This window comes from Gossypium hirsutum, chromosome A01 (genome assembly GCF_007990345.1).
Source record: "Gossypium hirsutum isolate 1008001.06 chromosome A01, Gossypium_hirsutum_v2.1, whole genome shotgun sequence".
Lineage (NCBI taxonomy): Eukaryota > Viridiplantae > Streptophyta > Magnoliopsida > Malvales > Malvaceae > Gossypium > Gossypium hirsutum.
Window position 1 is genome coordinate 77,545,752 of NC_053424.1, and position 12,976 is coordinate 77,558,727.

Sequence of the window (12,976 nt, forward strand, 5' to 3'; positions counted from 1 at the left end):
ATATTTATATCATTGTGCTATTTGTTTGCTTATGACTTACTAAGCTAAGTTAGCTTACTCTGTGTATACATGTGTACTTTGTTTTATAGATTTTGGATTCAGGCTACAAGCTGGGGGACTGTCATCCAAGTTCATCACACTATCTACTACTTTGGTACTTTATAAGCTAAACTCAAAATATGGCATGTACAGGCTTGCTTTGGAGTTGGTTATTTTGGAAAGATGTTTGTATAAAGGCCATGCGAAAATGGCTTAACTTTATGTTTGCAATTAATTACTTTGCTTATGGTTTAAGTACATCATAGTTATAATGCTACGTACTATGATTGCATAGTAATTGTGGTAGATAATATATGCTTGAAGTGGATAATGACTTTAAATATATTTGTGTATAGCTTGGCTAGGGTTATACATGAGTATAAATGTTTGTGAATAGAGTATTAGATTATTATTATCATGTGATGTATGTTTGTAAATTTGTTGGTATTTTGGTTATTGCTTATGTATACATCTAGGTTTATGACATATCGGTCAAGGTACAAAAATATGTTCATGTTCATTGATATACTAGTTGATCCAGTTATAGTATTTATATATTTGTAATTGAAGGAACATTGATCAATGTGGGTTGGTTGTATGGAAGTGAGAATGCATAAGCTAATTTCTTTTAATGATGGAGGAAATAAGTATGATTGAAGAGTTGGTTTGATGTGTTATTTAAATTAAATGCTTGTAAGACAAAATGATTGAGTTAAGGTGATTGGTAATTTGAATATGACTTATGTTAGTTGATAGATGTTATAAATATGTATTTTGTTATATATATTCGGTCACCATGACAAAACATTTATTAAAGTCATAGAGACTAGTTTTATGAATGAACTATTATTTGACTATAGCATGCATAAATGTTCAGCAAAAATATGTGACTCATGTGGTTGTTCTTCAATTAGACATTAAGTATAAATTTAATTGATTTAAAAATTTTAAATGATGTTTGGGTTTGGGTTAGTAATGATTTCATTAATTAATTAAGAGTCAATATATACTCATGCATTATAATAATTGGATTATTCATTTAGGTTTATAATTTATCTTTGTTAAGATCGGCATATGCTTTAATCTTTTAAATAGTATATTGCATATTATTGTCTATAAATGATATGACTAAATATATATATGATATGAAATGTTTCAAATTTAAGAGTTGTGTTAGTTGATGAAATAATTTTTGACTGATCTTCGAGACTTGTTAATATGTATATATATTATTGTTCAGAATGGTGTTTTATTCTGTAATGCCTTATGATCCTAATCTAGCAATGAATATAGGTTAGGGGTGTTAGAGGTAAGAGGGATGCTGAGCCCTCAAATTCTTTTTAAAGGTTTAAGACAAAGCCCAAAGTTGATGGGCCAACCAGAGTTAAGACTCCTGCTGCTGCTACTACTGGACCGCAGTTTTGTACTGACTACGGGAAACGCCTTCAAGGCGAATGTTTGAAAAAGATGGGTGCATGTTTGAGATGCATATTATTGGAGCACCGTGTCAAGGATTGTCCACGGAGGCTCGAGCAAGTGCAAGCTACTAGTTTTGGTAATGTTTAGCGGGGTGGTCAGTAGCCACCGTGAGGCCGAGATCAGGCTAGAGGTGGAAATGGTATGGGCCATGGTCATAGAGCACCGAGCAGAGGTGTTGGTCATACTGAGGCGAGGCAACCAGCACTGGTTTATGCTACAAATCACCGAGAGGACGGAGATGCTCCAGATGTTATAACGGGTACATTCTTTATCCATAATGTACCTCATACTACATTGATTGATGTTGGGTCTACACATTCGTATATAGCATGCTCTGTGTCTAAGATATTGGGTGTTATGGCTAAAAACACTATGAGTGGGATTACTGTACTAAGTCCGTTGGGGCAATCCGTTCGGGTAAGTAAGATGTTTAGAGATGTTCCCTCAGTGATACAAGGAGTTATCTTTCTGGCTGATCTAATGGAGCTGCCTTTCGGAGAATTCGATTTAATACTGGGCATGGATTGGTTAGTTAAACATCAGGTAAGCATGGATTGTGCCACTAAACTAGTTGTTCTAAGAACTGAGGCAGACGAGGAAGTAGTGGTAATTGGGGAACGGCGAAACTATTTGAGTAATGTAATTTCTGCCCTAAAGTACGAGAAGTTGGTTCGCAAGGGTCGTAAGGCGTTCTTGGCCTATGTCAGTGTTTTAGATATTGGGGACTCTTTGGTAAAGGATATCAGGACTGTTAAGAATTTTCTGGACATCTTTCCTGAATAGCTACCAGGGTTACCTCTAGAATGTGAAGTGGAGTTTGGGATTGAGCTCCTTCCTGGTACAGCTTCGGTGTCCATTGCCCCTTACAGAATGGCACCGAAAGAGCTTGTGAAGCTTAAGGCCCAGATTTAGGAGCTACTAGAACGTGGGTTTATCTGACCTAATGTATCTCCATGGGGAGCACCAGTCTTATTTGTGAAAAAGAAGGATGGATTCATGCGTATGTGTATTGACTACAGAGTACTGAATAAACTGACCATTAAGAACAAATACCTTTTGCCAAAGATTAATGATCTGTTCGACCAAATGCAAGGAGCGTTGGTTTTCTCCAAAATATATCTCCAGTCGGGGTATCACCAATTGCGAGTTAAAGAGACCAAAGTGCACAAAATGGCGTTTAGGACTCGTTATGGCCATTACGGGTTCCTGGTAATGCCTTTTGGACTGAAAAATGCACCGACAGCTTTTATGGATCTGATGAACAGAGTGTTCCAACCCTATCTAGATCGGTTTGTTGTAGTATTTATCGACGACATACTGGTGTATTCAAGGACTGATGTTGAACATGATGAACATCTCCGGTTAGTTCTGCAAATCTTGAGGGAAAAAAATTATACACCAAGTTTAGCAAGTGTGAGTTCTGGTTACGTGAGGTAACATTTCTGGGTCATGTGGTATCTGCTGAGGGGATTAGGGTTGATCCTTGAAAAATTGAGGCTGTTTTAGATTGGAAACAGCCTAGGACTGTGTTAGAAATTCGTAGTTTTCTGGTGCTGGCTGGGTACTATCAAAGATTTGTAGAGGGGTTCTCACTAATTGCGACACCCTTAACTAAGCTGCTATGTAAGGGCGTGCCTTTTAACTAGACTGGTGAGCAGCAAGAGAGCTTTGAGAAGCTCAAGAAAGTTCTGACTGAGGCCCCTGTCTTGATTCAGCTGGAGTCTAGGAAAGAATTTACTGTCTACAGCTGTGCATCACATGTTGGTTTAGGTTGTATGTTGATGCAAGAGGGTAAGGTGGTAGCTTATGCATCATGCCAACTTAAGACTCATGAGGTGAATTACCCACCACATGACTTGGAGTTGGCCACAGTGGTATTCGCATTGAAAATTTGGAGGCATTACTTGTACGGTGAGAAGTGTATCATTTACACGGATCACAAGAGCCTCAAGTATCTCCTCACTCAGAAGGTGTTAAACCTTAGGCAGCGTAGATGGATTGAGCTGCTTAAGGATTATGACTGTTCGATTGAATACTATCCTAGGAAGGCCAATGTGGTGGTCGACGTACTGAGCCGTAGGGCTATGACTGATCTGAGAGCAATGTTTGCTCGTCTTAGCTTATTTGAGGATGGCAGCTTGTTGGCTGAACTCCAAGTTAAACTAGTGTGGATTGAATAGATTAAGAGTAAACAGTTGGAAGATGAGTCATTGGGTTTTCGATTACGTCAGATCGAGAATGGTAATATTGTGGATTTTAGGCTAAATAGTGAAGGAGTACTCTATTTCCGAGGCAGAATCTGCGTACCTAAGGATAAATATTTGAGACAGACTTTACTACGAGAGGCGTATAGTAGCCCCTGTGCTATGCACCCAGGTGGAAATAAGATGTACAGAGATCTCCATGAGATGTATTAGTGGTCAGGCCTAAAGCATGAGATTACTGACTTTGTGGGGAAATGTCTGACCTACCAACAGGTTAAAGTAGAACATTATTTGCCTTCTGGGTTAGTTCAGCCAGTTAAGATTCCACTGTGGAAGTAGGAAAGAGTGACCATGGACTTTGTGAGTGCGCTACTCCTAACGCCTTCTAAGAAAGATTCAGTGTGGGTCATCATGGATCGATTGACCAAAACTGCCCATTTCATACCAGTTCACATAGATTATTCATTGCAAATACTGGCTAAGCTGTATGTATCCGAGATTGTGAGACTGCATGGGGTACCAGTTTCTATAATATCTAACGGAGATCCTCGCTTCACTTCTCGGTTCTAGAAAAAGTTTCATGAAGCTTTGGGTACACGGTTGGACTTCAGTACTGCGTTCCATCCTCAGATAGATGGCCAGTCGGTGAGGGTGATTCAGATACTGGAGGACATGTGAAGGAGTTGTGTGATTGACTTCCGAGGCAGTTTGGAAGAGTACCTGCCGCTAGCAGAGTTTACTTACAACAATAGCTACCAGTCTAGCATACAGATGGTACCTTATGAAACATTATATGGTCCTAAGTGTCGCACTTCTGCATGTTGGACTGAGCTGGGTGAGCGGCGTGTTTTAGGCCCTGAGCTAGTATTTGATACCGATGATAAGGTCAGATTAATTCGGGATCGACTGAACGCGGCATTAGGCAGACAGAAGTTATATACGGATCAGAAGCACAAGGAAATTAAGTATTCTGTGGGAGACTTTGTCTTTTTTAAGGTCTCTCAATGGAAGAAGGTGCTAAGATTTGGGTGTAAGGGCAAATTGAGTGTAAGGTTTATTGGGTCTTACTGCATATTGAGACAAGTAGGACTAGTTGCCTACCAGTTAGAGCTACCTCTAGAATTAGAGCAAAATCATGATGTGTTCCATGTCTCTATGCTGAGGCACTACTACTTTGATCCTACGCATGTGGTACCGGTAGAGGAGATTGAAGTTAGTCCAGATCTGACTTTTGAAGAGGAACCAGTTCAGATTTTGGATCGAGAGGTAAAAGTCTTGAGAAGGAAATCAATCCCATTAGTGAATGTTCTTTGGCGGAGCCATAGTTTTGAGGAGGCCACGTGGGAACCCGAAGAGGCGATGCGACAACAATACCCTCACCTATTCTGATTAGGTAAATTTTGAGGCCGAAATTTTCTTTAAGGAGGGTAGAATTGTAATGCCCCAAATCCCGAAAACCCCTGTTAAAATTATTTTTGCATGTTTGTGGCATGGATGAATGTTTGCCTTAGTGGTTTGGTGCTTTGGGAGTGTCTCGGAAGTCATGGGTTCAAGCTTTGGCTTGAGCAAAATTTTGCTTTTAATGGAGTAAACCCTTGTCTGTAGCTAATAGGCTTTTAAATTAATGTGAGGGTTGCATGGCATAAAAATCCTTCTAGTCTAGTGGTAAATGGCGTGTTAGGATGCTTAAGGGTCTTGAGTTCGAGTCTGCTTATGTGCAAAGGTGTTCTATTTTGCTGCTCTTGCAATGTAGGAAGTAGAGGTTAACCAAAACTCTAATGATGGAGTGGTTGAGTGGGGATGAATAGCCAAATTTAAGGAGAGTTTTTTGGGAGTGGATAGGGGAGTTATCGGTTGAGAGATGTGGGGAGGTTTTTTAGGAGAAAATTAAGGAGTTGAGAAGTGTGGAAGTGTTGTGCCGCAAGTGGAAGTGTGGTGTCGTAGGTAGGTGTCCCTTTTTGCCATAATAGTGTCGAATTCCTCTCTTGGGTTGTTATTGCTTCGTATTTCTCTGTGAGGGGAGAATTGTCAATAGGGATCATCCAGGGTTTTTTGTTCAATTTGGGTCTATTTCGGGTTGCTCATTTCTTGAAGTCTTTTGATAACCGATTGCCTCTTCTCTTCTTTTCTCTGACCCTCTCTTTGGCCAAATACCTTCTCCTTTCTCCTTTTCAAACTTTTTTCAAAATTTTAGCCAGGGTTAAAACTCGATTCTTTCCTTCTCCTTATCATCATTTTTTGGTTCAACGTTTGCACTTTGTTACGGTTGCTGAATAGTTTCCCTCTCTTCTTATCCCTCTACTCTTTTGGTTTTTTTCAGGCTTGCTTCTTTCATTGCTTGTGTCAAACATCCTTCCTTTTATTTTCTTGCCGAATTCTCTCATCACTTTTGGGTTCTGGAACCTCTTTCAAGAAGCGAAGGATCTTTCGCTATTATTGAACTGATCAAATCTCTCCCTGCACTCGATCACGAGCCCTTACTTGTTAAGAATCAAACCTTGGTATTTGACTCCTCTCTGCTGTCTGTTTGCCTATGTGGTAATATCCCTCCTAACATTCTTCCTATTGCTATGTATGATTAGGGTCATATTGGCACTAGTTTCTATCTCGATTGTAGTTTCTGTATTTGGCTGGCGTTGGAGAACAATGGCTGATTACTCCCTTCCCGGTGTAGCGCTTTCGGTAAGTTTTATGAGGTTAGTGCAATTTTTGGGTTGTGATATTTAATGGTTCGAGTTTTATGTATTGGTTGTATGACAGGAGACCTCCAAAAGGGACTTCAAGTCAGCCTCTTACAAAGGATTAAGTGAGTGATCCTTGAACGATCATCTTAGGCAAGTATTAAGAAACTGTATTAATAAATGTTATGGATGGGATGGTTTAATCTTGTTGACAAAGGACTTAATGGTGTATTTTGTTTAAATCCAGGATTGGAGTGCTAGTGGTCCTTTCGCACAGCAGCGTAGACAAAGTGTGTGACCAATCCTACCATTAGATGTGAAACAGCAAAAAAGCCGAAAACTGGGCCGTTGACACCATACAGGCGTGTGGCCGCCCGTGTGGCGAGCCGTGTTGTAAAACACGGCCGTGTGGTTGATGACAAGGCCATGAGCATTTTCATGGATCGAAAAGATAGTGGGTCATATTGGGCCGAACTGGACCGTGTGGGCCCCACACGGAGAAATCACACAAAAGTATGATAAGTATTGGGCCAGTTGTGTAAACCACACAGCTAAGGCCATTCTAGGCTATGTGGGGCATACGAGCGTGTGGGCCCACATGGGCCCGCAATATGGGCTGTAGGCCCATTATCACTGATTGACTGTTAAGGTTGCACAGGTGGCCTAGGACGACTGTGAACCTAATGTTGGGCCGATAAATATACCTGGGCCTTTATTTCGGTAAGATGACTGTTTTACCCTTATGTATTGTATGATTGTTTAAGCATGTCATTTTTACTGTATGCACATTTATATTATGTTGCTTTGCATGGGGTGGGATATATGATTTTGGAGGAAGTGTACTGAAAGGCTATAAGCCTATTACTGGCAGCTCTGCTGTAGATATTATTTTAGTACCGCAACCGGCACGAATTGGTGTGTAGGGCTGGTACAGAGATGGTGTGTAGTAGATGGATTAGGTAGGATTCTTTGTGTGCATATTGTACTGAAATGGGCTAAGGCCCAAACTGCCACTGTTACTGAAATGGGCACAGGCCCAAACTGCTTCTACTACTGAAAGAGGGGTTAAGGCCCTAACTAAAACTAGAGATGTTCATGGGCTGGGCCAGGCTAGGTTTGGGTCGGGCTCAACTAAAAAATCATGCCTATTTATTAGGCTCGGGCTGGGCTGGGCCCAAAAAATGGGCCTAAAATTTTGCCCAAGCCCAATCCGGATAAAAATACTAAAACCTGGACCCAGCTCGGCCCGCCCGTATTAATTTTTTATGTTATTTTTAAATATGTAATACATCAAAAATACTAAAAACATCAAAATATATATTTCCCAACAAATTGAAAATAAATTTAAAAAAATATGTAGACTTAAATAACACTAAGATAAATACAAATTACCAAGCAAATGCCTCTAAAATAATAAAAAAATTAACAAATGCCTTTAAAATAATAAGAAATTTAACAATAAAATTATTTTTATACAATATCCAAACAATAACAACAAAATAGTAGCAACATAAGAGTAACATGGTAGCAAAATAGGTAGAAAACAACAAGAAAATAACATTCAAAAATAAAAAAAAATACATATTTTTTTGTCCTTTAGTGAATCTAGGCCGAGCCCGGGCTACAAATACCTTACCTGAGGCCCGACCCATTCTTTAAACTAGCCTTATTTTTTTGTCCAAGCCCATTTTTCGGGCCAATATTTTTGCCCAAACCCTCCCACATTTCAGGCAGGCCTTCGGGCCGGGCCGGGTAGCCCGACCCATGAACACCTCTAGCTGAAACGGAATGGGCTTAGACCCAAATTGCGCTTTCTCTGACTATTTGCTATTATAGGATTTCACACATTGAGTTTACGTAAACTCACCCATCTGTTAATTGTACAGGAAATCCCCAGGCTTAGACAGATCGAGGCGACGGAGGACTTAGAGGTGACTACTCGACAAAGTTTCTCTTAATATTATAATTAAGATTTTATATTGGGTTTTAATAAGGCCTCTTTAATTTTATTTTTATTTAAATTTGGGGATTTAGTTACTTGAATTTTAATCTGGTAGTAGTAGGTCTCGGATGTTCAAGAAAGTAATAACAAATGTTTTTCTGAAAACACCACGGTTACGTAACACATTTTAAAAGTTTTCGCAATGATCACTGTATTAAATTTTAATAACATACTAATGTAATTAACATTTTGCTAAGACAACTTGAGTTTTCACAATGAACCGAACATCCTAAACTTTTGTTAAGAACCTTAAGAAGTTTTATGTAGAACGAATTTTCACTAAATTTTTGTTTTGGGAAAACACTCCAATTTGACATCACAGATTCGGCCATAAGGTCTAGGCTGGGTTTGGGATGTTACATAATCCATAAATTACAATTTGGCAAAATTATAATTTTTCCCCTAAACTTTCATATAATTAAAACTTAGTCCTTAGGCTTGTAAAATGAAATGTTTCATTTTCTTTGATACCCAAGCCTAGCCACTCATATCATCTCACATTTTCTTTCAAATTAGATTTTTAACCACTTATTTTACAACTTTTACAAAAAGGTCCTCTTTAGGTGTTTTCATGAAAAATCACCTAGTAGAAAATGTTTATCACACACTAAACTCTCATATTCCTCCACCAATCATCAAAATACATGCATGTCACACTAGGGCAAATTTTCATACATAAACCCTACTTCAAAATAAGGGTGGAAATAGGTAAATCAAGCTAGGAGGACTTCAAAAATGTAAAGAACATTAAAAAGGGGCTCGAGAGCCGTTACAATCAAGCTTGAAAGTTGAACAAAACCCTAGCTATGGTGTCTTGAGAGTTTCAGTCAAGCATGAAGAAGATGAGCATATTTTTTCTTTGATTTTCCCTTTTTATTATTTTAATTACCAAATGACCAAAATGCCCTTAGGGTCTTTCTTTAAAATTTTTCCCACACATGTCCATTCTTGTCCAAACTTTTAAAAATTGGTTAAATTGTTAATTAGAACCTTCTAATTTATAATCTAAAGCAATTTCATGCTAAAAGCTTCTAGAACACAAGTTTTGCATCATATTCAATTTGGTCCCTAAAGTTCAATTGGACATTTTATGCATAGAATTTCTTCATGAAACTTGCAAAAAAGCATGCAATCATATCATAGACCTCATGAGAATCATAAAATGATTATTTTTATTTCATATTTGTGGTATCAAAACCACTATTCTAACTGGGCCCTAATTTGGGATGTTACACTTATGTTCGTGGTACCGAGAGAAAGAGTTACCTGGGGACTCTTTCAAGATGAGTTCAAAAGAAATATATCAGTCAACAGTTCATTGATCAGAAATGCAAGGAGTTTTTGGAGCTAAAATAGGGTCGTATGTCTATGACTAAATATGAGCGAGAGTTTGTTAAGCTCAGTAAGTATGCTTGGGAATGTGTTTCCATCGAGGCCATCATGTGTAAAAGATTTGAAGATAGGTTGAATGAGGACATCATACTGTTAGTTTGGATTTTAGAGTTGAAAGAATTGGTTGTGCTAGTTGATTGAGCTTGCAAAGCCGAAGAGTTTAGCAAAGAAAAGAGAAAAGCTGAGTTTGAGAGTAGAGATTCAAGAAAAAGATTACTGAATAAGTCATTTCAATCTTTGTCAAAGAAATTGAGGGATTTGTATACTCGTTCGAATGTTTCAGCTGGGTATCCCAACAGAGATAGTGGGAAGCAATGTTCGGGTTCTAAGGCCCAAACTACGTCAATAGCGAGCGTTGGTAATGCTTGGTCTAATAGACCTGAATGTCAACACTGTGGTAGACAGCATCTCAGTGAATGCAGAATAAATAACTGGGCTTGCTTTAAATGTGGCTCCCAGATCATTTCATTCGAGATTACCCTGATATGGCTGAGAAAGATAATTTTTGAAATGCAAGACCGAGCAACACTGCCACTAGAGGGAGGCCACTGAGAAATATGGAAAATAAGAACAGTGGCAGAAGTCTAACGAAAGATTTAATTGGGAGATCAGAGGTCAAAGCATTTGCTAGAACCTACGCTATTTGCACCCGCGAAGATGTGTCATCCCTTGATGTTATTACTGGTATATTTTCTCTCTATGGTACTAATGTAGTTGCATTGATCGATCCTCGATTGACTCATTCTCATATTTGCATGAATTTGGTATCTGGTAAGAATTTGCCTGTTGAGTCTACTGAGTCTGTGATTAAAGTGTCGAACCCCTTAAGCAAATTGTTTTAGTTAATCAACTTTGCAAGAGTTTTCCTTTAATGATTTGGGGTCATTGTTTTCTGGCTGTTCATGCTTTTACCGTTTGATGAGTTTGATGTAATTCTTGGACTGGATTGGTTGACTCTACATGATCTCGTAGTGAATTGTAGATGAAAGATTATTGAATTGAAATGTCAAGATAATGAAATTCTTCAGATTGAATCGGATAAGTCGAATGAGTTGCCTATTGTGATTTCGTCGATGTCGGCTCAGAGGTATGTAAGAAAAGGGTGTGAAGCTTATGTTGCGTATGTATTGAATATGAAAGTGTCTAAATTGAAGATTGAATTTGTGTCGATAGTTTGTGAATACTCGGATGTGTTTCCAGAAGAGTTTTCTAGGTTGCCACCGATCAGAGAAGTCGAGTTTGCTCTTGATTTGGTACCGGGGACTTCATCGATATCGATATCTCCGTATAGAATGGATCCAACTAAATTGAAAGAATTGAAATCTCAGTTGCAAGAGTTGACAAATAAGGGTTTTGCGAGACTGAATTTTTTGCCCTAGGGTGCACCAATGTTAATCGTCAAAAAGAAAAACGGATCTGTGAGACTTTGTATTGATTATCATCAACTTAATAAGGTTACGATAAAGAACTAGTATCCCATACTGAGAATTGATGATTTGTTTGATCAGTTGAAAGGGGCAACAGTGTTCTCGAAGATAGACTTGAGATCAGGTTATTACCAGTTGAGAGATAAGGATTCAGATGTGTCGAAGATCGCGTTTAGAACAAGGTACAGGCATTATGAATTCCTTGTTATGCCGTTTGGATTAACAAATGCTCTTGCAGTTTTTATGGACTTGATGAATCGAATCTTCCGACCGTATTTAGATAAGTTTTTGGTTGTATTTATTGATGACATCCTGATTTATTCCCGATAGGAGTCTAAGCATGCTGAACATTTAAGGATTATATTACAGACTTTGAGAGATAAGAAATTGTTTGCTAAATTCAGAAAAAGTGAGTTTTGGCTCTGAGAAGTTGTATTTTGGGGGGACACTGTTTTAGTGGAAGGTATACGGGTTGAATCGAGTAAGATTTTGACAGTTGTTGATTGGAAACCCCCGACAAATGTACCCGAAATTAGAAGCTTTTTGGGCTTGGTCGGTTATTATCGATGTTTTGTTAAGGGATTTTTTATTATTGCCACACCTATGACCAGATTGTTACAAAAACATGTGAAATTCGAATGGTCTGAGAATGTCAACAAAGTTTTGAGCAGTTGAAAGCGTTGTTGACTGAGGCACCGGTGTTAGTGCAACCTAAGTCAAGAAAAGAGTTTATGATTTTTAGTGACGCATCATTGAATGGTTTAAGTTGTGTGCTGATGCAATGGGTAAAGTGATAGCTTATGCCTCGAGTCGGTTGATACCACAAGAAAGGAACTATCCGACGCATGACTTGGAACTAGCCGCTATTGTGTTCGCTTTAAAAATTTGGAGACACCATTTATTCGGTGAGAAGTGTCACATCTTTACCGATCACAATAGTTTAAAGTATGTAATGAGTTAGAAAGATTTGAATTTAAGACAACGGAGATGGCTCAAACTACTGAAAGATTATGAGTTAGTAATCGACTATAACCCAAGAAAATCGAACGTAGTTGCAGATGATTTAAGTAGAAAGTCTTTGTTTGCTTTGAGAACAATGAATACGCGACTAACCTTATCTGATGATGGATCAATTTTGATTGAGTTGAAAGCTAAACCAGTATTTCTTCAACAAATTTGTGAAGGTCAGAAAGGTGACAATGAATTGCAAGCTAAAAGAGTTCAGTGCGAATCTAATAGTGATTCAGACTGTCAGATTGGATCAGAGAATTGTCTGATGTTTCGGGTAGGATTTGTGTACCAAGCGATACTAAACTGATTTAAAAAATTCTTCACGAAGCACACTGTGGTTGTTTATATGTTCATCCTGGAAGTACAAAGATGTTTAATGATTTGAAACAATTATATTGGTGGTCGGGCATGAAACGAGACATTTCAGAGTTTGTATCAAGATGTTTGATTTGTTAACAAGTAAAAGCTAAACATCAAGTACCTTCGGGTTTACTTTAGCCTATGATAATACCTGAGTGGAAATGGGATAGAGTTACGATGAACTTCATATCGGGCTTACCCCTGACTCCGAAGAAGAAATATGTCGTTTGGGTCGTTGTTGATAGATTGACGAAATCAACTCATTTCATTTTGATACATAACGATTATTCAGTTGATAAACTAGCTGAATTGTAAATTGCTGAGATTGTTAGATTGCACGGGGTGCCTACTTCTATTATTTTGGATAGAGATCCGAGGTTC